The following is a 25,692-nucleotide window of genomic DNA, read 5'->3' on the forward strand; positions in this document are numbered from 1 at the left end:
TTATGTTAGTGTGTGTCCAACATCTTTAAAAATTCTCCTTACATGTGGATATTTCACATATTAAAAGTAAGTCTGTTCTAGAACACTTGCTTTCCCAGCTTGCAGCTGAGAATGGGCATGTGACCTGGGCTCCACCAATCAGATGCATCGCCCAGGAAGCTTTCCATTTCGAAACATAGAACAGGAGTACAGGATACCATAGGGAAACCCCATGTTTTTCCAAATAAGGTATCAGTGTCAAGTTTTTGGATATGGGTTTTCTTAAATCCATATACTGCTGATTTTCTTTAGTTCTGGAAAACTCTCAGTCATGGTATTAGTTTGCTAGGGCTTCCATAATAAAATACCACAGACTGGGTGACTCAAACAACTGAAATTCATTTTCTCACAGTCCTGGAGGTCAAAAATCCAAGACCAAGGTGTTGGCAGGTTTTGTTCCTTCTGAGGCCTGTCTCTTTCACTTAGAGATGGCTGGCCTCTTGCTGCCGCCTCACATGGCTGTCCTTCTGCCGGTCCACACCCTTAGTGCCTCTCTTTGTGTCTAAATTTATTCCCCTTATAGGGACACCAGGTTGGATTAGGGCCCACCCTAATGGCCTCATTTTAACTTAATCACCTCTTTAAACGCCCTATCTCCAAATACAGTTCTGGGATACTAGGGATTAGGGCTTCAACATATAAATTTAGGGGAGATACATTTTAACTAATAGTGGCCATTATCTTCTCCTATTTATATATACATATATATATATACACATACATATATATACACATATATATACATACATATATATACACATATATATATATATATATATATACACATATTTTTTTTTTTTTAGGCTAGTCAAGTGAAGCAGTGGGAGTGGAGTAGGAACAAAGAGACCTGTAACTGCTTTTGATGAATTAGTTGTAAACGCCACTGCACTCAGACCAGCCAGCCTCCTATGTTGTTTTTGCTCTATTTTTTTCTCTCCTTTTGGAACAGAAATTAAACATCTATTAGAGCTTCCTACCTTGTCTTCCATTTATTTTAACCTCTCTTCCATATACATATATATATATATATGTATATATTTGGTCTTTTTCTCTATGTTGCATTCTGGATAACATTTTCTTACCTTTAATACTAATCAGTAATTCTCTCTATAGCTCTGTTTAATTAGCTGTTAGATATGCCCATTAAGTCATTTATTTTGGTTAAAATGTAATTTCCCATTCTAGAAGTTCTAGCTGATTGTTTTTCAAAACTACTAGGCCAAATTTTTTTATTTCCTGTTTTTTGCAGATATTTTCCAGCTTGTCTCTTATTTCCTTAAGCATAGTAATTATAGTTGTTTTAATATATATAACTGATAATCCTAATATCTAAATTTTATGCTGTTGTTTTGTCAATTCATGTTGTTTTGTTTTCTTGTAAAACTTGGTCATCTTTGAATGTGTACTGCTCAATGTCTTTGCAAAATTACGTGCAGTGAGTTTTTGAGGACAAGATGAAGGTTATCTTCCTTTAAAATATATATATATTACCTTTTTTTCTCCCAGGCACTTGGCACTCTATCAGCCCAAGAGGATCCTAAACAAAGTTAATGGCCAGGCATTGTCTGGATCTCCAAGATATGTAAACCCAAGGTGCAAATCAGAATGCTGACCTGTGGTTCCATCTTCTCAGAAAAACTCCTCACACTTTCTATTTTCCTTTGCTAAGCTGATTTTTTTTCTCCTGAGCTCCATAACAATTACTAGAAGTAGGAGAACAGACATAGGTGTACTTCTCTTTTGCCCTTACCTTAGGGGAATAGCTCTTTGGAGTCCCAACTTAATATTGGGAGGGTGTCTTACTAGTCTTCCTACCTCTGGTGGGTGCTGTGTCTTGATGTCTGATCCTCTTGTTTCTCCCACCCAAACAGGCCACCAAAATTTATATAGCCCAGCATTTCAGGAATTAACAAATGACTTTTTTTTTTTTTTTTTTTGAGATACAGTCTCGCTCTGTTGCCCAGGCTGAAATGCAGTGGTGCAATCTCGGTTTACTGCAACCTCCACCTCCCAGATTCAAGCAATTCTCCTGCCTCAGCCTCCCGAGTAGCTGAGATTACAAGCGCGTGCCACTACATCCGGCTGATTTTTGTATTTTTAGTAGAGACGGGGTATCTGAAGACACCCTGGGTGACAGAGCGAGACTCCGTCCCCCCCCCGAAAAAAAAAGTATTTATTTATTTTATTTATTTCTGTTTAGAGATGGGATTTCACCATGTCGCCCAGGCTAGTCTTGAACTGGACTCAAGCAGTCCTCCTGCCTCGGCTTCCCAACATGCTGGGATTACAGGCGTGAGCTACTGCAACAAGCTGAGATTTGGTAAAAATCTTATGCAATATTTTTAATAATTTTTATTTCAAGAAGGATGGGTCTAAATTAATTAGCCTACCAATACTAGAAAGGAAATGGCAGCTGTGGGAGCTATAACATCAATCATAGTCCACCACACAGACTGAGAAGCAGAGAAAACAGTACTCCAGAGAAAGCTTAAGGGGGAGAATGCCAAAGCACAAAATGAAAGAGTGGTGACAGCTGGAATAGGAGCCTGCTCTTTCTAGTTATATCACCCTTTCCAGAAGACATTGCTGGAAAAGGACAAGATGGTTTGGTGGTGTGGCCAGTTAGTCTTAGCAGTTTGGTACTGTGGTTGAATGGTCTAAGGCACTGAATTTAGGCTCCAGTCTCTTTGGGGACGTGGGTTTAAATCCCACTGCTGCAAGGGTCTTTTGTTCCTACATCAGTAATAATTATTCCGTGTGTCTTCACCAGGGGGTTGACCTAATGTCAAACCCAACATGTGATTTTTCTCACTGCCTAGCACCGGGCTGGGGGAATGGAACCACTGAATGAATGACTCACAGCCTACCCGCAGGGAGCTCTTAACAATCGAACACCCAGACCACTAAGAGATGTACTCCCAACTTCTGTTTGAAAGGGAGCTGGTAAGACCTTGCCAAATAAATGACATTTGAGCTGGAACCTTGAAATAACTTTGAAAGTGCAGTATGTGTTCTGTGAAAGGGAAGGATAAGGTAGGGTAGGGAGTAGAGGGGAGCAGGGAGTGAAGTGAGCTTTTGTTTCATTTGCTCCTAAGTGTTAACCTGAAGAAATCTGAGCAGTTGCACACAGAATGTAAAATATCCCTACGTCCCTGCTGCTGACTGCCTCTGGGAACACCCTGAGTTTCCTACAGGATGTTGTCTCTGGTTTGTTCACCTACCCGTGATCTCCTGCTACAACCCCTTCCCTCACCCACCATTTCTCCTTCAGTATCTGTCCCTCTAGGTCTGTCACTAGGACAGTAAAAAAGATGGGTTAAGCAGGACACAAATCACCAAGGGAGGCAACTGGTCACCAGCTCAGGGAGGTGATATTTCAGAAGATTCAATGCTCAGGCTTGAGCCAACCACAGAAGACCACCCTGGCCGCCACCTAGACCACAAAGAATCCAAATATGAGTTTGAAGTCAGAATTTGAGCTCTTTAAGGAGCAACCTTACTTTCTGGCCTTTGAGTGCAGTGCCCTTCCTGCCCCATGTGATACCTTTGGTACCCAGGAGGTGCACTGGGCAGGATTTGGCGTCTTATCATATCCAAGTTTGAATCCAGACATTGTCCCTACCTCAAGGCTTTGGGAAGGAGGCGACAGCTCCTGTTAGCAGGTGATGATGGAACTTGACTGGCCGGTGCCTTAAGTAGGCAAGTGATAAGTTTATCCATGTGGCTCTTTACTGTAGTCATTCCTGCTGTAGAGGGCTGTCCTGCGTATTGTAGGATGCTTAGTGGCACCCCTGTCCTTTACTCACTAGACGTCAGTAGGCGTATTGTAGGATGCTTAGTGGCACCCCTGTCCTTTACTCACTAGACGTCAGTAGTGATATGCCCTCCCTACCCAGCTGTGACATCAAAAATGTCTCTAGACACTGCCAAATGTCCCCTAGGAGGCAAAGCCATCTCTGGAGATGATTATCTCCCAGTGTGTAGCTTGTCTCTTACAGTGTCTTTACCAAGGCAGAGGTTTCTTAATTTTGATGAAGTTCATTTAATTGTTTTTCTTTTGTGAGTCATACTTTCAGTGTTGTATCTAAGAAATCTTTCCCCAACACAAGTTGACAAAGATTTTATTATAAAAATTTTAAAGTTATGGATTTTATTGGTAGGTCTATGATCTACTTGAGATTCATTTTTATATGTAGAGCAATGTAGGGATCAAGAATCTTTTTTTAATTAGCTGGGCATGGTGGCACGCACCTGTAGTCCCAGCTACTTGGGAGGCTGAGGCAGGAGAATCGATTGAACCCAGGAGAGGGAAGTTGCAGTAAACCAAGATCACACCACTGCACTCCAGCCCGGGCAACAGAGTGAGACTCTGTCTCAAAAAAAAAAAAAATTTGTTGTTGCGATTTTTCTGGTTTGTTGAGAAAACTATCTTTCTCCACTGAATTGCCCTTGAAGCTTTGGCAACAGTCAATTAACAATATGTATGTGGTTCTATCTCTGTACTCGTGCTCTATAGATCTATTGTTTTAAATTTCTTAATGCCAGTATGACACTCTTAATTATAGCAGTTTTATAATAAATACAATAAAATATAAATAAGTCGGGCAGAGTGAGTCTTCCAACTTTGTTTTTTCCAAAGATGTTTTGGGCATGCTGCCTTTGAATTTGCATATGAATTTTGGAATTAGCATGTCAATTTCTTTAAAAAAAACAAAACAAAACCCTGTTGGGATTTTTATTGTAATTAGATTAAATCTATAAATAAATTTAGGGATAACTAATATCTTAACAATATTGTGTCTCTTTATGCACAAATGTGAAATGTCTCTTGATGTATTTAGGTTTCCTTTCATTTCTCTTAGCATTTTTTTTCAGTGTACAAGTCTTGGACCTATTTTATTCCTAAGTATTTTATATTTAATTACTCTGTTGTAAATTGTATTGCTTTTTAAAATGTCAATTTCTGATAGTTCATTACTAGTACCTACAATTATACATATGTATATACAATTTATAAAATAATATATGCCAAGCCTGACCAACATAGCAAAGCTCCATTTCTGCAAAAAATGTTTTTAAAAAATTATCCAGGCGAGGCTGGGCGTGGTGGCGCACACCTTTAATCGCAGGAGTCCGTTCAGTCGGTTGTGGGTGCTTAGAATTAGTTTGGCTTAAAAATCATTCATTTTCAACCCTCAGAGGCTAACTTGAGGTACATATTCTAAAAGTATTAGCTTCTTTGTGACAGCGCTTATAGAAAAGATGGGACAGAGATGCTGCTCCCAGCACCAGCATAATTGCCTAATGGGTTCATCTTGCCCCTGCCCAGAAAAGCTGATTTACTGAGACAGTGTTACTGCAATGAAGAGTTTAGTAAATGCAGAGCCAACTAAATGGAAGACTGGAACTTTGTCATTACTCAAATCAGCCTCCCCGAAAATTCAGAGGCTAGAGTTTTTCAAGGCTAGTTGTGAGACAGCCAGGTGGAAGGGGGTCCCCGCAGACTCCCCAAACAGCCTGCGCACGGGGACCAGCGCGCACTGGGGTGGAACCTCTGGAAGTTAGTGTCATTCGCAGCAAGGAGGAGCCTGGCCCCATCTCCTCCCGGGAGGAGCCTGGGATTTGAAGGCCTGGGCGGCAAGTGCTCTAGCAGGGACTCTGGCCTAGCAGAGTCCCCCTTTTCTTCCTTTTTCACCCAATAAAACCCTGTCTTACTCACCATTCCGATTGTCTGCGAGCCTGAATTTTCGTGGCCGTGGGACAAAGGACCCTGTCTTGGGCTGAACTAAAGAAAAGTCCCGCAGCATTTGGGCAAGCAGGGGAATGCTGATTAGTTAGGTCAGAGATAAAATCATAGGGAGTGGGAGCTTGCCTTCTTTCACTGAATCAGTTCCTGAGAGGGCGCCAGTTTACCGATCTCGGTGACGCTAGCTGATCCATTCAGAATGCAGTCTGAAAAATACCTTCAACAGCAATCTTAGATTTTTATAATAATAATGTTATCTATAGGAGCAATTGAGGAGGTTAGGCTCTTGTGGCCTCTGGCTGTATGACCCTTGAGCCATAATTTCTAATACTATGGCTAAGTTGTTACTTTTACAAAAGAGGTCTGACCCCCAAGCAAGGAGGGGATTTGCTTCATAAAGGGGCTGTTGTCATATTTGTCTTAAAGTTAAACTACAAACTAAATTCATCCCATGGTTTGCTTGGCATACGCCCAGAAATGAGCAAAGGAAGCTTGGAGGTTAGAAGCAAGATCGAGTTGGTAGCCGGAAGCTGTGGCTCACGCCTGTAATCCCAGCACTTTGGGAGGCCAAGGCGGGCAGATCACTTGAGGTCAATAGTTAGAAACCAGCCTGGCCAACATGGTGAACACCCATCTTTACTAAAAAATACAAAAATTAGCCGGGCGTAGTGGTGCACGCCTGTAATCCTAGATACTCGGGAGGCTGAGGCAGGAGAATCGCTTGAACCCGGGAGGCAGAGGTTGCAGCGAGCCGAGATCGCGCCACTGCGCTCCAGCCTGGGCAACAGAGCAAGACTCCCTCTGGGAAAAAAAAAAAAAAAAGATGGAGTTGGTTACATCAGACTTCTTTCACTGTTACAATTTTTGTAAAGGTGGTTTCGCCAGCTGCACTCTTCCCATAGCTTCTACTGAGAAACTGGGGAGATTGCTGGAGGTGGGGAATCTGGGTCTAGCGAAGGTCTCAGGTGGTCTGCACTGACACTGATTTTCCAGGTCAGGAGAGACAAAGCAGTCATAGTGGGCCCATGTTTCCCTAGTGTGTCTACCCTAAAGGTTAAAATAATAGGCACTATGGACTTAAAGAAATCAAAATCAATTTTGTCCCAAACCAAGTTGAGAATAGTAGCCTGGAACACAAACAGTGCAAACTGAGAATGTGTCCCGGAGTGGGTTACATGAGGTGCGGTATTTACATGTTTTTTCTAAATAAAAAATCAAAGAAGGGGGCAGTGAAGCAAAGGTGACATTTTTACAATTTTGACTGATGTTTAGTGATGTTATACACAGACAAACCAAATGTGCGGTTAACATATATGGGGATAGGGTAACAAGTAAACAAGTATGTATGCATCTTAGGATTTGGAGGGGAATGACTGACGTTATCCTGCTGTTAGAAAAAGGAAAATTCAAAGAAAATGTTAATATGGGCCCACAATGGCTGCAGTTGGGCATATGGGTAATAAAACCCAGGCCTATAAACTAAAGCTGACCTCTTGCCTGTGTAACTGGAGTTTGTTAAATATTTTACTGACAGGGACTGGTCATGAACCTGTTTATCAGATGTAGAACAAAGACAGAATGGAATTAGTCACCCTTCCTCCACCAGACTCTAAGATGCTTAATCTTTCTCCCTACTCACTCAACTGTATATTTACCTTATGTTTGGTGTCACTGAGCACTCATCAGAGTCACAAGAATGTAACCATTGTTTCACTAACCACTTCTCCCTCCTTCTGTGCCACACATATCCCCGTTAGAAAATTTAAATATACTGTGCCTCATGTAAACTACTTTGGGACCTATTCTAGGTCTATTCTAAGTCTGTGTTCTCAGGCATAACTCCTCAAACTTGGCTGAGAATAAATCTAACCATGACTTCTTTAAGTTCAAGTGCCTGTTATGTCATTTTTCAGTTGACACTGCCTTTGTGCTTCATCTGCTAGGCAAGGTTACAATCAGTACATGTCAGTGAAAACATTTGACATGGCTGGGCGTGGTGGCTCACGTCTGTAATCCCAGAACTTTGGGAGGCAGACGTAGGTGGTTCACCAGAGGTCAGGAATTTGAGACCAGCTTGCCCAACATGGTGAAACCTTGACTCTGCTAAAAAATAAAAATAAAAAAATTTAAAAAGTAGCCAGACATGGTGGTGCGTGCCTATAGTCCCAGCTACTTGGGAGGCTGAGGCAGGAGGATCACTTGAACCCAGGAGGCATCAGGTTGCAGTGAGCTGAAATCATGCCACTGCACTCCAGCCTTGGCAACAAAGCAAGACTCTGTCTCAAAAAAAAAAAAAAAAAAGACAAACTTTAACCTTTCAGGCTAGAGTTCGGCTTTAGTTCATAGATCTAGTTTCTATTACCTATATGCCCAATCTGCAGCCATCTTGGGCCACTTTTAAACATTGTTCTTTCAGATTTTCCTTTTTCTGACAAGTGCCATGCAGGAAAAATCAGGAGGGGGATGGGGGTAAGGGCTTTGTCCAGGCGACATTTACGCAGATTGTATTCCCAGTCTGGTCTGGGGCCTTGTCTTCTTGTATGATGACCTTGGGAGGAGGGTTGCAATTGCTTGAGCCTAGAGACAAATATCTGTTCCTTTTTCCTTCTGTTAGTTTTCTTGGTTGTGGATCAACAAAATGAAGATGCCTCCTAGAAGAATAAAATAGTAAGGTCAGCAACTCAAGGGTTAATGCACCAGGCTGTAACAAAGGTGTGAGTTCCGGCCTCCCTGGGGCTCCAGTTGTTTCAGTTTTTATGCTCTGGGATGTATTTACCAAGCTCAGATAACTTCACTGGTGAATTTTAATAAATGTTTCAGGAATAATGACAATTCTACACAGCTTCTTGTAGAAAAACTGGAGAGGAGATAATAATTCTCACCTCTTTACATGAGGACAGTGTATTCTGATATTAAAAGCAAAGACACTTCAAAAGAAAGAAAACTACAGGTCAGTGTCTCTTAAGAACATAGAAGCCAAAAAGTTTAACATAACTTTAGCGAGTTGAATCCAACAGTATATAAAATAATGATATATCAGAATCAGGGGGGATTTATCCCAGAAAAGCAAATTTGGTCTGATATTCAAAATTAATCAATGTAATTTATTATATTAACAAACTATATTATATTAAGAAGAAAAACATGATTCTATCAAAAGATGTAGACAAAACATTTGTCAAAATTTCACATTCGTTTATTTATTACGTACTTACAGTTTTAGAGATGGGGGTTTCCCTCTGTCCCCCAAGCTGGAGGGCAGTGGCACAACCATAGCTCACTACAGCCTCAACTTCTTAGGCTCAAGTGATCTTCCTGCCTCAGCCTCCTGAGTAGCTGGGACTACCAGTGTGTGCCATCATGCCCTGATAACATTTTTTTCCTTCTTCCTTTTTTTTTTTTTTTTGAGATGGAGTTTCACTGTTTGTTGCCCAGGCCGGAGTGCAGTGGCGCGAACTCACTGCAACCTCTGCCTCCTAAATTCAAGCGATTCTCCTGCCTCAGCCTCTCGAGTAGCTGGGATTACAGGCGCCCGCCACCACACCCAGCTAATTTTTTTGTATTTTTAGTAGAGATGGGGTTTCACCATGTTGGCCAGGCTGGTTTGGAACTCCTGACCTCAGGTGATCCGCCCGCCTCGGCCTCCCAAAGTGCTGGGATTACAGGTGTGAGCCACCGTGCCTGGTGCCCTGATAATGTTTTAAAATTTTTCGTAAAGACGGGTTCTCACTTTGTTGCCCAGGTTGGTCTTGCGCTCCTGGGCTCAAGTGATCCTCTCATCTTAGCTTTCCAAAGCACTGAGATTATAGACATGAGCCACCAATGCCCGCTACGTTTGCTTCTCATACAAACTCTCAGCAAATTAGAAATAGAAGGGCCTTTTCTCAATCCGATAAAGGGCAGCTATGAAAAACTTTCAGCTAACAATACACTTAATGATGAAAGACTGACTGATTTTCCTGTGAGATTAGGACAAGCAAGGACATCTGCTTTCATCACTATCATCAGCAGTGTATGGAGATTCTTGAACAGTAATGCAAAAAAATTAAAATGGAAGCCATCCATGTTTAAATGAAGAAGTAAAACTTTTATTCCAGGCCAGGCACAGTAGCTCACACCTGTAATCCCAGCACTTTGGGAGGCCGAGGCAGGCGGATCACCTGAGGTCAGGAGTTTGAGACCAGCCTGACCAACATGGAGAAACCCCAAGTCTCTACTAAAAATACAAAATTAGCCGGGAGTGGCAGCACATGCCTGTAATCCCAGCTACTCAGGAGGCTGAGGCAGGTGAATTGCTTGAACCTGGGAGGTTGCAGTGAGCCAAGATCGTGCCATTGCACTCCAGGCTGGGCAACAAGAGCGCAGGGTTCTCTTCCAAGGCAGGTTCCAACCAACCCAACACATATTGGACCTCTGGCATTCCAGGGACTTGTTGTCCTCCATTTGCAGAAAGTCTAGTGACCCAGCTCTAACTTTGTGTACTCTTTGAGAGATCAGTTGATAGAGTGGAGGACTATACACATCTGTGGACATCCTTAGGTTGCTGGTTCAATTCCTGCTTGAGGGAAGTGTCTGAGTCTTTTGTGCACACACCAATGCTCCCTGGCTGCACCTCTGCCTGGTCAAAGGCCCTGCTGTTGCCACACTCTCCCAGGCAAAACCCAGCAAAGCCTTATCCAGATTACCTAGCTTGCCATGCCTGTGCTGTTGCCAGTACACTTCAGTGCAAAGTGCCCCTTACTTCTGCTTTGTGACCCAGCCAATCCCCCATCCAAACCCTTACCATCTCAGGGCTGTTTCATTTTCATTCACAGGCTGCTTTTGGACCTAAGCACTGCTGGGGAATCTGGCAACACAGCTGGATTCATCTGTGACCAAGCTCTTCCCACCAGGTTGGCAAACCCTGGAAGGCCAAGCTCCCAGGAGACCATCAAGCATTCAGGACAATGGTGTAGGGTCGAGGACAACCATGATACCATCCGTGAACTCACCCTCTCCCTATCATTTCCTTCTTGGGCTATTACTGCCTCACCTCTGTCTCTAACTCATTCTCTGTCTCTCTTTCACAATTTCTTTCTCTGTCTCTGTATATTTCTCTCTGTCTCTGCCCCTTCTCCCTATCACTCGGTGTCTCTCTCATTCTCCTTTGTCGGAAATGTATAGACTCATACATACGGAAAATGCTCATCCTTGCTATGTTGTGTCTACTTGGGGAGACAGCAGCCACCCTGAGAATTTTCTAAGGCAAAGAACCTCCATTGGCAAGGTCAGGTTGCCCCACGGGATGAGGATGTGGTGTGCCTACCCATTCACCCCTGTCCCAAATCCCTCAAGCCTCACCTTTCCTGAGTCTTCACATCTTTTTATTTTGCTACAGCTGGGCTTGGCTCCTGCTGGAAGAGTACGGATACCTAACGGTCACCGCTTAGTTCAAAGATGTCAAAAACACCTGCCACTTAGGAGGCTGCGGGAGCAGGAAGGAAGTACAAAATGGTAGGCTTGAAAAGAGCTTCGGTGACCTGGGAGAGTTGGGGATTGTTGGTCTATGACAGGAAACAGAAGTGAAACTTGAGTGACATCTGTCATCATACAGCAGCACACAAATTTAACTCCTTAGAAAGGCCACTCCCTGGTAGGTCTGAGCAGTTTGGACCTTTTGCACTAGGATCTAGCAGCACAGTTGGGCTCCCCTACCTCTCAGAAAAATATGCTGAAGCCCAGTCAGAGAGAATGGAGCAGAAAATGGACTGGGCTTTCACCAACCAATGGAGCTTCACATCTGTGGAGATGTGGTGGGTTTTGTGGGTATGGGGCAGAGAAGAAAGCCGATGAGTGTCCCTTGGTCTCATCACAAGATCTCAGAAAAATGTGCATCAGACACTTGGTGTACAGATGCAACCTATCACAGAGAGCACTCTAAGCCCAGTGGTCCACGGGAGCATGGCCCTCTGAAGCCCTTTGAGGACTGGGTCTCTGCCCTCCCCTACCCTCTATGGCCACAAGAACTGCTTCATCGTGGGTCTCAAACTGGAGACTGTATGTGTCTTCTTCTCCTGGAAAGCAGCAGATGATTTCCCCCAACACTGCCTATTCCCCTCACGTTCCCCCAGCTGTGTCAATCTTTCCCACTTCTCACTGCCAATGGAAAGGAGCCAAGCTGTGGATTCACCAGTGCTCTGAGACGATTCTATGGCTGTGGAGCCGCAGAGAGACCCCAGTCTCCAATGACACCAAAAACAGAGACCAGTGAACAGGGCCCAAAGGTAGCACCTTAGGTCTTCATTAGATATGTTTCTGATGGGACATGGAGGCACGGGTTCTCTGAAACCTCAGTTTGGTGTTTTGAGGGCAAAAGCAGAAGGGGGCCAGGTATTGGGCTTTGGTGACCAGCACAAGCGAGGGTGAACCCCAGATGCCCACTTTTCCAGTCTGGGACATGACAGAGAGTAGCAAGGGGTGTTCGTGCATCTGACTCTCACCTTTGGCCATCCAGACCCACTTAGCATAAGACACAGAGTGGACTTAAACTCAATGGATGCTAGGTCCCTTGGGGGTGGCTTGCTGTACCCCCACTAGGTGTTCAGCTTTGGGGGGGTGTCTCAGTGGTCTTGGGGTGGTGGGCATACACCAGATGGGATCTGAAACCTTTGCAAAGACGTGGGGTCAGGAGAAACTCACACCTCTGTCCTCTACCACCATTTTTTTGTTTGTTGATTTTATTTTTATTTTTATTTTTTTCCAAGAAATCCACAGAACCTTGCTGATATGGTTTGGCTGTGTCCCCACCCAAATCTCAACTTGAATTGTATCTCCCAAAATTCCAACATGTTGTGGGAGGGACCCGGGGGAGGTAATTGAATCATGGGGGCCAGTCTTTCCTGTGCTATTCTCGTGAATAAGTCTCACAATATCTGATGGGTTTATCAGGGGTTTCTGCTCTTGCTTCTCTCTCATTTTCTCCTGCCACTGTCATGTAAGAAGTGCCTTTCTCCTCCCACCATGATTCTGAGGCCTCCCCAGCCATGTGGAATTGTAAGTCCAATTAAACCTCTTTTTCATCCCAGTCTGGGGTATGTCTTTATCAGCAGCATGAAAATGGACTAATACAGTAAATTGGTACCAGTAGAGTGGGGCATTGCTGAAAAGACACCCAAAAATGCAGAAGCGACTTTGGAACTGGGTAACAGGCATAGGTTGGAACAGTTTGGAGGGTTCAGAAGAAGACACGAAAATGTGGGAAAGTTTAGAACTTCTTAGAGACTTGTTGAATGACTTTACCCAAAATGCTGATAGTGATAGGACAATAAAATCCAGGCTGAGGTGGTCTCAGATGGAGATAAGGAACTTGTTGGGAACTGGAGCAAAGATTATTCTTGTTATGTTTTAGCAAAGAAACTAACAGCATTTTGCCTCTGCCCTAAAGATTTGTGGAACTTTGAACTTGAGTAAGATGAATTAGGGTATCTGGCAGAAGAAATTTCTAAGCAGCAAAGCATTCAAAAGGTGACTTGGGTACTGTTAAAGGCATTCAGTTTTTTTTTTTTTTTTTTTTTTTTTTTGAGACGGAGTCTTGCTCTGTCACCCAGCTGGAGTGCAGTGGCGCGATATCAGCTCATGGCAAGCTCTGCCTCCCGGGCTCACACCATTCTTCTGCCTGAGCCTTCCGAGTAGCTGGAACTACAGGCAACTGCCACCACGCCTGGCTAATTTTTTTTGGTATTTTTAGTAGAGATGGGGTTTCACCGTGTTAGCCAGGATGGTCTCGATCTCCTGACCTTGTGATCCGCCCACCTCGGCCTCCCAAAGTGCTGGGATCACAGGCGTGAGCCAACACGCCTGGCGGCGTTCAGTTTTCTACAGGAAGCAGGACATAAAAGTTTGAAAAATTTGCAGCCTATGTGATAGAAAAGAAAAACCCAAACCCATTTTCTGGGGAGAAATTCAAACTGGCTGCAGAAATTTGCATAAGTAGCAAGGAGCCTAATGTTAATCCCCAAGACCATGGGAAAAATGTCTCAGGCCATGTCAGAGACCATCAGGGCAGCCCCTCCCATCACAGGCCCAGAAGCCCAGGAGGAAAACGTGGTTTCGTGGGCCGGGCCCAGGGTCCTAGTACTGTGTGCAGCCTAGGAACTCTGTGCTCCATGTCCCAGCTGCTCCACCTGTGGCTGAAAGAGGCTAACATACAGCTTGGGCTGTGGCTTCAGAGGGTGGAAGCCCCAAGCCTTGGCAGCTTCCACGTGGTGTTGAGCCTGCGGGTGCACAGAAGTCAGGAATTGAGGTTTGGGAACCTCCTCCTAGATTTCAGAAGATGTATGGAAACACCTGGATGTCCAGGCAAAAGCTTGCTGCAGGGATGGGGCCCTCATGGAGAACCTCTGCTAGGACAATGTGAAAGGGAAATGTGTGGTCAGAGCCCCCACACAGAGTCCCTACTGGGCACCACCTAGTGGAGCTGTGAGAAGAGGGCCACTGTCCTCCAGACCCCAGAATGGTAGATGCACTGACAGCTTGCACCATGCACCTGGAAAAGCTGCAGACACTCAATGCCGGCCCAGGAAAGCAGCTCAGAGAGAGGCTGTACCCTGCAAAGACACAGGAGTGGAGCTGCCTAAGACCATGGGAACCCACCTCTTGCATCAGTGTGACCTGGATGTGAGACCTAAAGTCAAAGGAGATCATTTTGAAGCTTTAAAATTTGACAGCCCCACTGGATTTTGGACTTGCATAGGCTCTGTAACCCCTTCGTTTTGGCAAATTTCTCCCATTTGGAATGCCTGTATTTATCCAATACCTGTACCCCCATTGTATCTAGGAAGTAACGAGCTTTGCTTTTGATTTTACAGTCTCATAGGCAGAAGGGACTTGCCTTGTCTCAGATGAGACTTTGGACTGTGGACTTTTGGGTTAATGCTAGAATGAGTTAAGACTTTGGGGAACTGTTGGGAAGGCATGATTGGTTTTGAAATGTAAGGACGTGAGATTTGGAGAGGCCAGGGGAGGAATGATATGGTTTGGCTGTGTCTCCACCCAAATCTCAACTTGAATTGTATCTCCCAAAATTCCCACGTGTTGTGAGAGGGACCAGGGGGAGATAATTGAACCACGGGAGCCGGTTTTCCCAGTGCTATTCTCGAGATAGTGAATAAGTCTCACAAGATCTGATGGATTTACCGGGGGTTTCTGCTTTTGCTTCTCTCTCATTTTCTCCTGCCTCTGCCATGTAAGAAGTGCCTTGGCCAGGAGCGGCGGCTCACGCCTGTAATCTCAGCACTTTGGGAGGCCGAGGAGGGCGGATCACCCGAGGTCGGGAGTTCAAGACCAGCCTGGGCAACATGGAGAAACCCCAAGTCTTTACTAAAAATACAAAATTAGCCGGATGTGGCGGCACGTACCTGTAATCCCAGCTACTCCGGAGGCTGAGGCAGCAGAATCGCTTGAACCTGGGAGGCGGAGGTTGCGGTGAGCTGAGATCGCGCCGTTGCACTCCAGCCTGGGCAACAAGAGTGAAACTCCACATCAAAAAAAAAAAAAAAAAAGGAGAACAAGAAGAAGTGCCTTTCACCTCCAGCCATGATTCTGAGGCCCCCCCAGCTGTGTGGAACTGTGAGTCCAATTAAACCTCTTTTTCATCCCAGTCTCGGGTATGTCTTTATCCACAGCATGAAAACGGACTAATATACTTGCCCTACTTCAGAAAGACGCAGCCTCTCGGGAAAAAAAAAAAAAAAGTTCTTGGTCAGTTTGCAGAGGAGGGAAGCCAAGCCCCAGGTGGGCGCTGGGGAGGAAGGAGGGTATCACAGTGCATCTGCAAGCCCTGGCGAGTTCTTCTCACCTAGTCCCATTTGTTCTCTCTCTCACTTCTAGCACACTTGAATGTGCCAAAAAGCGAGCAAAGGACACTGTAGGGAAAAGGGCGGGGGCACATCGGGAGGAGGGGCATGTGTGTGTTGGCCGGGAAGGGAGTAGGAAGGCCAGAGTTTTAGGAAAGGGCTCCTTAAGGACTTCCAGCAGACCCTGAAGCTGGTCTGCGGATAGAGGCCGCCCACCCAGAAGCTTTCCGAGTTCTTCTTTCCTCCTCCTGCAACCCCTGTCCCACGGGATCCACCCATCCACCTCACCCATCCCTCTGACCGAGCCCTCTCACCCTCTTATTTTCTTTCACTGAGGGCTGTCATCCTCACTTGTAAAAAGGGAGATGCACAGATGAAGGAAGGCCACAGGTGAGAGCCTCCCGTCCTGGATTGTGGCTATCAGCGCTCTGGGACGCGAGGAAACCACACTCAGAGGATTTGCTCCATCCTGAGAGGGGCGCGGTGGCAACCAGCGCAAGGTTCTCTTCTACCGCGGGTTCCAGTCAACTCAAAGTGTGTTGAACTTCCAGCGTTCCAAGGACTTGGCTTCCTCCATTTACAGAAAGTCCAGTGACCCAGCTCTTGCAGCGTGCACCCTTCGATAGCTCAGCTGGTAGAGCGGAGGACTGTAGACTGCGGAGACGTTTGTGGACATCCTTAGGTCGCTGGTTCGATTCCGGCTCGAAGGAAGTGCCTGATACTTTTGCACGCAATGCCACCTGGTGCCTAGTCAAACACCCTGCAGCCTCCAACTAGTATCCACCCACACCCTCCCAGTCAAAACCCAGAGAAACCTTTCCTGATCACCTGGTTTCCACACCTGTGCTGTGGCCAGGAAACACGCCCGCAAGCCCACTCATTCTTCCCACAGTCCAGGGACAGGTACTCTTCAACGAAAACCACCCCTTGCTTCTGCTTTGTGACCCAGTCAGCCCCTCCCCCCAACCCCCTTCACACCCACACGATCCAAGAGCTCTTTCACTTTTATCCACAGACTGCTCTGGGTGCTGAGGGCCACTGACTCTAGCAACATTGTGTGCTCACCATTGATAGACCTCTCGGTCTATTAAACCAGTGGGCCCACCATCAACTAACTCCCAGGTCAAGCCTGCAGGAAGAGAAAAGGGTCAGAGGCAACTGTGACATCCTCAGGAAAACGAAACAAAAAAATGCTCCCTATGCTCTCTCTCTCTCATCTCCTTCTCCAGGTCTCTAGCAATGCTTTTCTATCTGAGCATTCTCTCTCTCTCTCTCTCTCTCTCTCTCTCTCTTTCTCTGACTCTATTTCTCTCGTTATCTTTTGCTTGTAATGTATAGATGTATACAGACAGAAAATGTTCATTTCTGTTTTGTTTTGTCTATTTGTGGGAGAGAGCTGTCGCCCTGAGATTTTCTTAATGAATAGAGCTTCCACTGGCTCCATAACATTTTCCTTCAGGTTGAGAACAAAAATGTGCCCCCTTCCCACATACACCAAGCCTCACGTTTCCTGAGCCTTTACACCTTTTAATGTTGCTACAGTAACCTTTGGGCTCCTGCTGGAAGAAGAAAGATACTTTCCACTCAGTTCAAAGTCTGCAAAAAACACCTACACCAAGTGTCTTGCTAGTTGTGAAGGTGTGAGAGAGGGAAACGGAGTATAAAATGGCAGACTTGGAAAGAAATTCAGTGACCGGGGAGGGTTGGGGGCTGTTGGGTCCATGGCAGGGAGCAGAATTGAAGCTTGGGTGGCAGCTGCCACCTTGCAGAGGCACACAAGTTCACCCCCTCAGGCCACTGGCTTGTTGCATCTGAGCAGCATGCTAACTTTTATGTGGGAGCTCTGGAGGCACAGCTGGAAGGCTGCACCTTCTACAAGAAGAAGATGGCTGGCACAATCTGAGAGCATGAAGCAGGAAATGGGTTGACTTTCACCAATTGGGGCTTCACCTCTGGGAATATGAAGTGGGTTAATCAAAGTATGGGCCAGAAAGGAACCACAATGAGTGCCCCCTGGTCCCATCCGATGCTCTGGGGAAAAAAAAAAAAAAAAAAATCTTCAGACACCTGATGTACAGATGAGTTATCACAGAGAGCACTGCAAGCAAAACAGTGATGGAAATTTGGTTCTCAGAGGCCTTCTGGGAACCGGGTGACCACTCTCCCCTACCCGATGGGCATAACTGCTTTTTCACTCTGCATCTCAAACTAGAGACTACACATGTCTTCCCCTCCTGGAAAGCAGCTCCTGTTCTCCCCCTATGGCCTATTCCCTACCTCTTCTCTGCTATATCAGCCTTTCCTGCTTCCCACTGCTGATGGAAAGGGGCGGAGCTGTGGACTTACCAGTGCCCCAGCAACATTCTGTAGCTCTGCAGCCCCAGAGAGATCCCAGCCTCGAATGACATTGCTGCAGAGATCAGCAAGCAAAAACCAAAGTAGAACCTTTGGTCTATACTGGATATGTCCTTGATAAGGTGTGGCGGTACCAGGTTTTTTGGAACCTAGGCTTGGTGCTTTGAGGGAAAAAACAGAGGTGGGCCATTGAGTGGTGTTTGGTCATCAGCAAAAGTGTGGGTGATCCCTGACCCTGACTTTTCCCCTATAAGCTCAATAAAAGGTGGGTCTTTTGGGTTCGGCTTGCTGTGCCACCAGTACCTGTCTCACTGTTTGTGTGGATGATGAGTGGTCTTGGGATAGTGGACACACACCATATGGGATATGAAGACTTTGTAAGAATTTGGGGCCTAGGTAAGGGGTCCAAAGCTCACCTGGTGTCCTCTATCAGCCCCTTTTTCTTTCCGGGGGCCCCCACTTTAGAAAGCAGCAGCCTCTGGGAAAGGATTCTTGGTCAGTAGCAGAGGATTGGATCGAAGCTTTTATGCTGGCCCTTGGGGTTAGAGGTAGCGGGTATCACATGGTGATCTGTGAGCCCCTGGCCCTACTCTCTCCCCACATATCTTTTTTTTTTCTAATGGTCTCCGTCGCCCAGGCTGGAGTGCAGTGGCAAGATCACAGCTTACTGTAGCCTCGAACCCCTGGGCTCAAATGATCCTCCCACCTCAGCCTGCTGAGTGGCTAGGACCACAGGTGCAGGCCACCACACCCAGATAATTTTTTAAAGTTTTTCTGTAGAGACGGCTTCTCCCTATGTTGCCCAGGCTGATCTCGAACTCCTGGGCTCAGGCGGCCCTCTCGCCTCGGCCCGCTAAATTGTTGGGATTGCGGCGCGAGCCACCATACCCAGCCTCCACCTATCCTCCTGCATTTCCTCCCTCTCTTCCCATTATGCCTCAATACTCCAAAAAGTGAGCATAGGACACTGTGGGTAGAAGGGCCGAGCACATCGAGAGGAGTGTGTTTGAGGTGGTGGGAAGTAGAGGACAGGCTGTTAGGGCAGTGCCCCCTTAGGGTCTTCCATCAGACCCTGACGCTAGGCTAGGGTTGGAAGCGGCTTACACCACGCCCATGCTGGTTCTCCCCCTTTCCTCCTCCAGTGTCCCCTCCTCCACTAGACCCACCCATCAGTCTCACCAACCTCTCTGCCCTCGCCGTCTTACCTCATTTTCCCTCTAGCCTCTAAGGGCTGTCATCTTCACAAGCAGAAAGAGCGATGCAGAGGGAGAAGAAGGCCACAAGTGAGAGCTCCTCCTCGTGGATCGTGGCTGTCAGCACCGGAGAGACGCCAGGCACCCCCCCGCCCAGAGGATTTGCTCCGTCCGGAAAGGGGCGTGGTGGAGACCAGCGCAGAGTTCTCTTCCAAGTCGGGTTCCAATTAACTCAACGAGTATTGGATCTCCGTCAGTCCAGGGACTTGGCTTCCTTCATTTGCAGAAAATCCAATGACCCCGCCTCAGCAGCGTGCATCCTTCGATAGCTCAGCTGGTACAGCGGAGGACTGTAGACTGCAGAGACGTTTGTGGACATCCTTAGGTCGCTGGTTCGATTCCAGCTCGAAGGAAGTGCCTGACTCTTTTGCACACAATGCTGCCTGGCTGCACCTGTTCCTGGTCAAAGACCTTGCAGCCTTCCAGTCGTAACTACACTTTCCCCAGGAAAACCCAGCAAAATCCTGCCTTTCCTGATCACACACCTGGGAGCCTATTCATTCTTCCCGAATCCTCCTAGTCTTCAGCGCAAAACAGTGCCCCTTGCCTTGTGACCCAGCCAGACCCCAATTTGTGCACCCACCATCCTACTCCTTTCCACTTGTATTTATAAACTGCCCACCCATCCCCCTGTCCCAGATCCCTCAAGCTTCACCTTTCCTGAGCCTTCACAACTTTTTATGTTGCTACAGCCAAGTTTGGCTACTGCTGGAAAAGTAAGGATATCTAATATTCAGTTCAAAGTCTGCAAAAACACCTGCACCAAGTGCCCTCCCTACTTGGGAGGGTAAGGGAAAGGGAAAGGGAGTACCAAAGAAGTGCAGGCTTCAAAACAGCTTCAGTGATCCTGGAGAGTTAGGGGCTATTGGGTCCATGGCAGGGAGCAGACGTAAAGCTTGAGTGACAGCTGTCATTATACAGAGGCACATGAATTTGCCTCCTTAGACAGGCCACTGCCTGGTGGGTCTGAGCAGTTTGGAGCGTTTGCTCTGGGACCTAGAGGCACAGTTGGGTTCTCCTACTCCCAAGAAAAATGTGCTGAGGCCCAGTCGGAGAGAATGGAGTCAGAAATGGACTGGGCTTTATCAATCAAGTGAAGCTTCAACTCTGGGGAGGTGGAGTGGGTTTGGTAGGTATGTGGCAGAGAAGAAAGCCAGTGAGCATCCTTTGGTCTCATCACATAATCTCGGAAAAAGCTTCCAGATGTTTGATGTAAAGATGCAACCTATCAGAGAGTACTCCAAACTGAATGGCCCAGGAAAGCATGGCCTTCTGAAGCCTGCTTAGGACTGGCTTGTCCCATCTACTACCTGCCGGGTCCACAGGAACTGTTTAATGTGCCTCTCAAACTGGATACCGCACATATTACTGCACATATCTTTTTCACGTGGAAAGCAGCTCCTGGTATCCCGCCACCGCCTATTCTCCCCCACGTCACCCCGACTGTGTCAACCTTTCTTCTTTGGTGTCACCAGTGCTCCGGGATGATTCTATGGCTCTGAAGGCACAGAGAGACCCCAGCTCCAATGACACCAAAGGCAAACACCAGCTAACAAAGAGGTACCAAAGGTAGCACCTCAGGCCTTCATTGAATATATTCCTGATGGGGCGTGGAGTCACCAGAGCCCTTGGAACCTTTGCTCAGTGCTTTGGGGGAACACCAGAGGTGAGCCAACAAATGGGTTTGGTGGCTGGCACAAGTGAAGGTGAGCCCAGGTGCCCACTCTTCCCAGCTGTGCCATGGCAGAGAGTAGCAGGAGGTCTGTGAGGATCTGACCCTCACTCTTGGAGACCCACACCCACTTGCTGTAAGACAGGAAGTGGACATAAACTCAATGGAGGCTAGGTCCCGTGAGTGTGGCTTCCTGTCCTCCTCTAGGTGTTCTGCTGTAGGGTGGGTGTCTCAGTGGTCTTGGAGTGGTGGGCACACACCAGATGGGATCTGAAACTTTTGTCAAAGATGTGGGTTCAGGATAAGGAGTCCAAAGCTCACACTTCTGTCCTCTACCTGGCTTCTTGTTTTTCAAGGAAATCCACAGAACTTTGCCCTACTTCAGAAATTGGCAGCTTCTGATTGGTATTCTTGGCCTGTTTGCAGAAGAGGGTATCTCACATGTGCATCTGCAAGCCTGGGAGAGATTTCCTCACCTCACTTCCCAGTACACCTCAATGCACCAGAATGTGAGCATAGACTACTATGAGGAGAAGGGCAGGGCACCTGGGGAGGAGGGCCTGTGTGTGTGGTAGGGGAGGGAGTAGAGAGGCCAGACTATTATGGAGGCGCCCACTAGAGACCTGCACCAGACCCTGAGGTTGGGCTGGAGTTGTCAGCTGCCTATCCAGCGCCCATTAGGGTTCTCCTCTTTTCCTCCCCCAGCATTCTCTCCCCGACTAGACCCACCCAACCACCTCGCCAATCCCTGTGCCCTTGCTGACTCACCTTCTCATTTTCTCTCAGGCCACTGGGGGCTGTCATCCTCATGTGTAGAAAGGGGGATGCTCAGGGAGAGGAAGGCTGTCACAGATGAGAGCTCCTCCTCGTGGACGGTGGCTATCAGAGCCCGAGAGACACCAGGCATCCTCGCCCAGAGGATTTGCTCCGCCCCGAAAGGGGCGTGGTGGTGACCAGTGCAGGGTTCTCTTCCAAGGTGGGTCCCAACCAACCCAACGCATATTGGACCTCAAGCATTCCAGGGATGTGGCTCCCTCTGTTTGCAGAAAGTCCAATGACCCAGCTTTGATAGCATGCACCCTTCGATAGCTCAGCTGGTAGAGCGGAGGACTGTAGATTGTACAGACATTTGCGGACATCCTTAGGTCGCTGGTTCAATTCCGGCTCGAAGGAAGTGCCTGATGCTTTTGGTTAAAAGCCCTGCAGCCTCCAAGTAAAACCCCTGCAGCTTCCAAGTAGTAACCACACTCTCCCGGGCAAAACACCCACGAAGTCTTTCCTGATCACCTAGCTTTCCATGCCTTGCTTCTGCTTTGTGACCCCACTAATTCCTCTATTCCTGCTGCCCCCCACTTGCCCACCCTGCACTCCTTCGCTTTTCTTCACAGACTGCTCTCGGGCTTGAGCATTGCCGCTGGCTGTGACAAAACCACTGTGCTCACCTTTGACAGAGCTCTCCTGACCAGGTGGGCAAAGCCTGGAAGGTCAAGTTCCCTGGAGAACATCCAGCTTACTTGACAAGGGTGTAAAGTGGGGATAACTGTGGTATCTTCCATAAAAACTCACCCTCTCACTCTCATCCATCTCAGGCTCTTCATCACTGCATTGAGATCCGACAGTCTCGTGTTTGGCTCTGTCTCATTCTCTTTCTCTCTTTCACAGTTTCTCTGTCTCTGTATATTTCTCTGTCCCTGTGTCTCTGCCTCCCTCTCTCTCCCCCGAGCCCTCAGCCTGCCCCTCTCATTCTCCTTTGCTGGAAATGTATAGACCTATACAGGCATAAAGAAAATGTTCATATCCACTTTGCTGTGTCTACTCTGGGGAGACAGCTATCACCCTGAGAATTTTCTAATCCTAAGAACTTCCATTAGCAAGGTCAGGTTGCCCATGAGGTCGAGGACAAGGTGAGTCTATCCCCTATCCCCACAGCTTTTCCCAAATCCCTCAAGCATCACTTTTTCTGAGCCTTCACAACTTTTCATGCTGCTACAGCCAAGTTTGGCCCCTGCTGGAAAAAAAAGGACCATTCAGTTCAAAGCCAGCAAAAACACCTGTGTTGAGTGCCCTGCTACTTGAGAGGGTAAGGGAGATGGAAGGGGAGTACAAAAGTGCAGGCTCGAAAAGAGCTTCAGTGATCCTGGAGAGTTAGGGGCTGTTGGGTCCATGGCAGGGAGCAGAAGTAAAGCTTGAGTGACAGCTGTCATTATACAGAGGCACACGAATTCGCTGCCTTAGGCCACTGCCTGGTGGGTCTGAGCAGTTTGGAGCTTTGGGACTAGAGGCACAGTTGGACTTTACCCTCACCCCAAAGGAAAACGTGCTGAGGCCCAATCAGAGAGAATGAAGCAGGAAATGGACTTAGGTTTTCTCCAACGAAGAGGGGTTTCACCTCCAGGGAGATGGAGTGGGTTCTGTTGGTATGGGGCAGAGAAGAAAGCCAACAAGCATTCCTTGGTCTCATCTCACCATCTCAGAAAAAATCTCCAGAGATTTGCTGCACTCATGCAACCTATCACAGAGAGCACTCCAAGCCAAATGGCCCATGGGAACGTGGCCCTCTGAAGCCGTCTGGGGACTGGGACACCTGCCTCCACTACCTGCTGTGGCCACAAGAGCTGTTTCATTGCAGGTCTCAAACTGAAGACTACACATGTCTTCCTCTCTTGGGAAGCAGCTCCTGATCTCCCTCCACCTCCCTATTTCCCCCAACGTTCCCCTGGCTTTGTCAGCCTTTCCTGCTTCTCATTGCTAACAGAAGGAGGCCAAGCTGTGGCATCGCCAGTGCCCAGGATGATTCTATGGCTTTGGAGCCACAGAGAGATCCCTGCCTCCAATGACACCAAAGGCAGAGACCAGCGAACACAGACCAAGTGCAGTACCTTTGTCCCTTATTGGTTAAGTTTATGATGGGATACAGAGACCCTCAGGTTCTTTGGAACCTCTGTTTAGTGTTTTGGTGGGAAAATCAGAGGTGAGCCAGTGAATGGGCTTTGGTGGCCAGCACAAGCAAGGTTGAAACCTGGGTACCAACTCTCCCTGTTTGAGCCATGACAGAGAGTAGCTGGGTTCTGTGAGCATCTGACCCTTGCCCCCAGAGATCCAGACCCACTTGCCATAAGACAAGGAGTGGACTTAAACTCAGTGGTGGCCAGGTCCCTTGGATGTGGCTTGCTGCACCTCCACTAGGTGTTCAGCTGGGGGGTGGGTGTCCCAGTGGTCTTGGGGTAGTGGCACACACCAGATGAGATCTGAAACATTGTCAAAGACATGGGGTCAGGGTAAGCAGTCCAACACTGACACTTCTGTCTTCTACTTCACCCACCCCCTATTTTTTTTTTCTTTTTTTTTTTTAGATAGGGTCTCTTCTGTCACCCAGGCTGGAGTTCAGGGGCATAATCATAGCTCACCGTAGCCTTGAACTCCTGGCCTTAAGCAATCCTCCCACCTCAGCCTCCCAAGTAGCTGGGACTACAGGCTCGTGCTACCACACCCAGCTAATTTTTGTAATTTTTGTAAAGATAAGGTTTTGCCATGTTGCTCAGGCTGGTCCTTGCCCCTTTGCTTTTTCAGAGCCCACAGAGCCTTGTCCTACTCCTAAAAGTTGCAACTGGCAAAATATTTCCGGTCGGTTTGCAGAGGAGGGAAGCCAACCACCAGATTGGCCCTGAGGGAGGAGGGGTATCACATGTGCTTCTGCAATCCCTGGGAGGGGTCTCCTCACCTAATTCTATTTATTCTTTCCCTCACTTCCCAGTACACCTCAACGGGCCAAAAAGTGAACTTAGGATACTGTGGGTAGAAGGCAGAAAGCGCATCGGGAGGAAGAACGGGGGTGGGGGATGAGGGGGTGGGAGAGCAGTGGAAGGTGTAGGGAGGTCAGAGTGTTAGGGAAGGGCCTCATTACCGGCCACCACCAGACCATGCGGCTCGCCTGGGGTTGGAAGCCTTCTACCAGTGTCCATTCCAGTTCTCCTCCTTTCTCCTCCAGCAACCCTTCCCTCACCTGACCCCCGCACCCTGCATCCACCTCGCCAACCCCTCTGCCTCTCACCCTCTCATTTTTTTTTTTTTTTTTTTTTTTTTTGCCACTGAGGTCTGTCATCCTCACCTGTAGAAAGGGGGATGCACAGGAGGAAGAAGAAACAAGTGAGAGCACACTCCCACCACTACCCCCACGCCCCCTACCCGGCTCGCCCCTCATGGGTCGTTGTTATCGATGCAGGGGGCAGCCAGTCAGCCACACCCAGAGGATTTTGTTCCGCCGCAAAAGGGGCGCGGTGGCGATCAGCGCAGAGTTATCTCTCCAAGGCGAGTTCCAACCAACTTAAAGCTTATTGGACGATAGAGTTGCAAGGACTTGGCTTCTTGCATTTGCTGAAAGATCAATGACCCAACCCCAGAAATGTGTGCCCTTCTATAGCTCAGCTGGTAGAGCGGAGGGCTGTAGCCTGTAGAAACATCTGTGGACATCCTTAGGTCGCTGGTTCGATTCCGGCTCGAAGGAGGTGCCTTATGCTTTTGCACACGCACGCACCAAAACTACGTGGCTGCATCTCTGCCTGGTCAGAGGCTTTGCCAGCCAGCATCCACACTCTGCCAGGCGAAACCTAGCAAGGCCTTTCCGGATCACCCAGCTTCCCACAGCCCATTCTGTGGCCTTGGGAGTCTGCTCATTCTTCCTGCAGTCCAGATACATGTACTTGTCAGCACTGTAGTGCCTGTTGCTTCTGTCTTGTGACCCAGCCAGTCCTCTTAATCAGCACCCCCACCACACCTCACTCTTTCACTTTTTTT

General features: G+C 47.5%; 4 non-coding genes across 4 annotated transcripts; all 4 read left to right on the top strand.

The window, feature by feature from the left end:
- Nucleotides 1-16,234: 16,234 nt before the first annotated feature.
- On the top strand, nucleotides 16,235-16,328 carry TRNAY-GUA. Its single transcript has 2 exons — nucleotides 16,235-16,271; nucleotides 16,293-16,328. It is a non-coding gene; the product is annotated as a tRNA-Tyr (tRNA).
- A 3,157-nt stretch (nucleotides 16,329-19,485) lies between these two features.
- Nucleotides 19,486-19,579, top strand: TRNAY-GUA. Its single transcript has 2 exons — nucleotides 19,486-19,522; nucleotides 19,544-19,579. It is a non-coding gene; the product is annotated as a tRNA-Tyr (tRNA).
- Nucleotides 19,580-21,977: 2,398 nt separating this feature from the next.
- On the top strand, nucleotides 21,978-22,071 carry TRNAY-GUA. Its single transcript has 2 exons — nucleotides 21,978-22,014; nucleotides 22,036-22,071. It is a non-coding gene; the product is annotated as a tRNA-Tyr (tRNA).
- Nucleotides 22,072-25,308: 3,237 nt separating this feature from the next.
- Nucleotides 25,309-25,402, top strand: TRNAY-GUA. The gene is made up of 2 exons: nucleotides 25,309-25,345; nucleotides 25,367-25,402. It is a non-coding gene; the product is annotated as a tRNA-Tyr (tRNA).
- Nucleotides 25,403-25,692: the final 290 nt, after the last annotated feature.

The sequence above is a fragment of the Nomascus leucogenys genome, unplaced genomic scaffold (genome assembly GCF_006542625.1).
Source record: "Nomascus leucogenys isolate Asia unplaced genomic scaffold, Asia_NLE_v1 Super-Scaffold_361, whole genome shotgun sequence".
Taxonomy (NCBI): Eukaryota; Metazoa; Chordata; class Mammalia; order Primates; family Hylobatidae; genus Nomascus; species Nomascus leucogenys.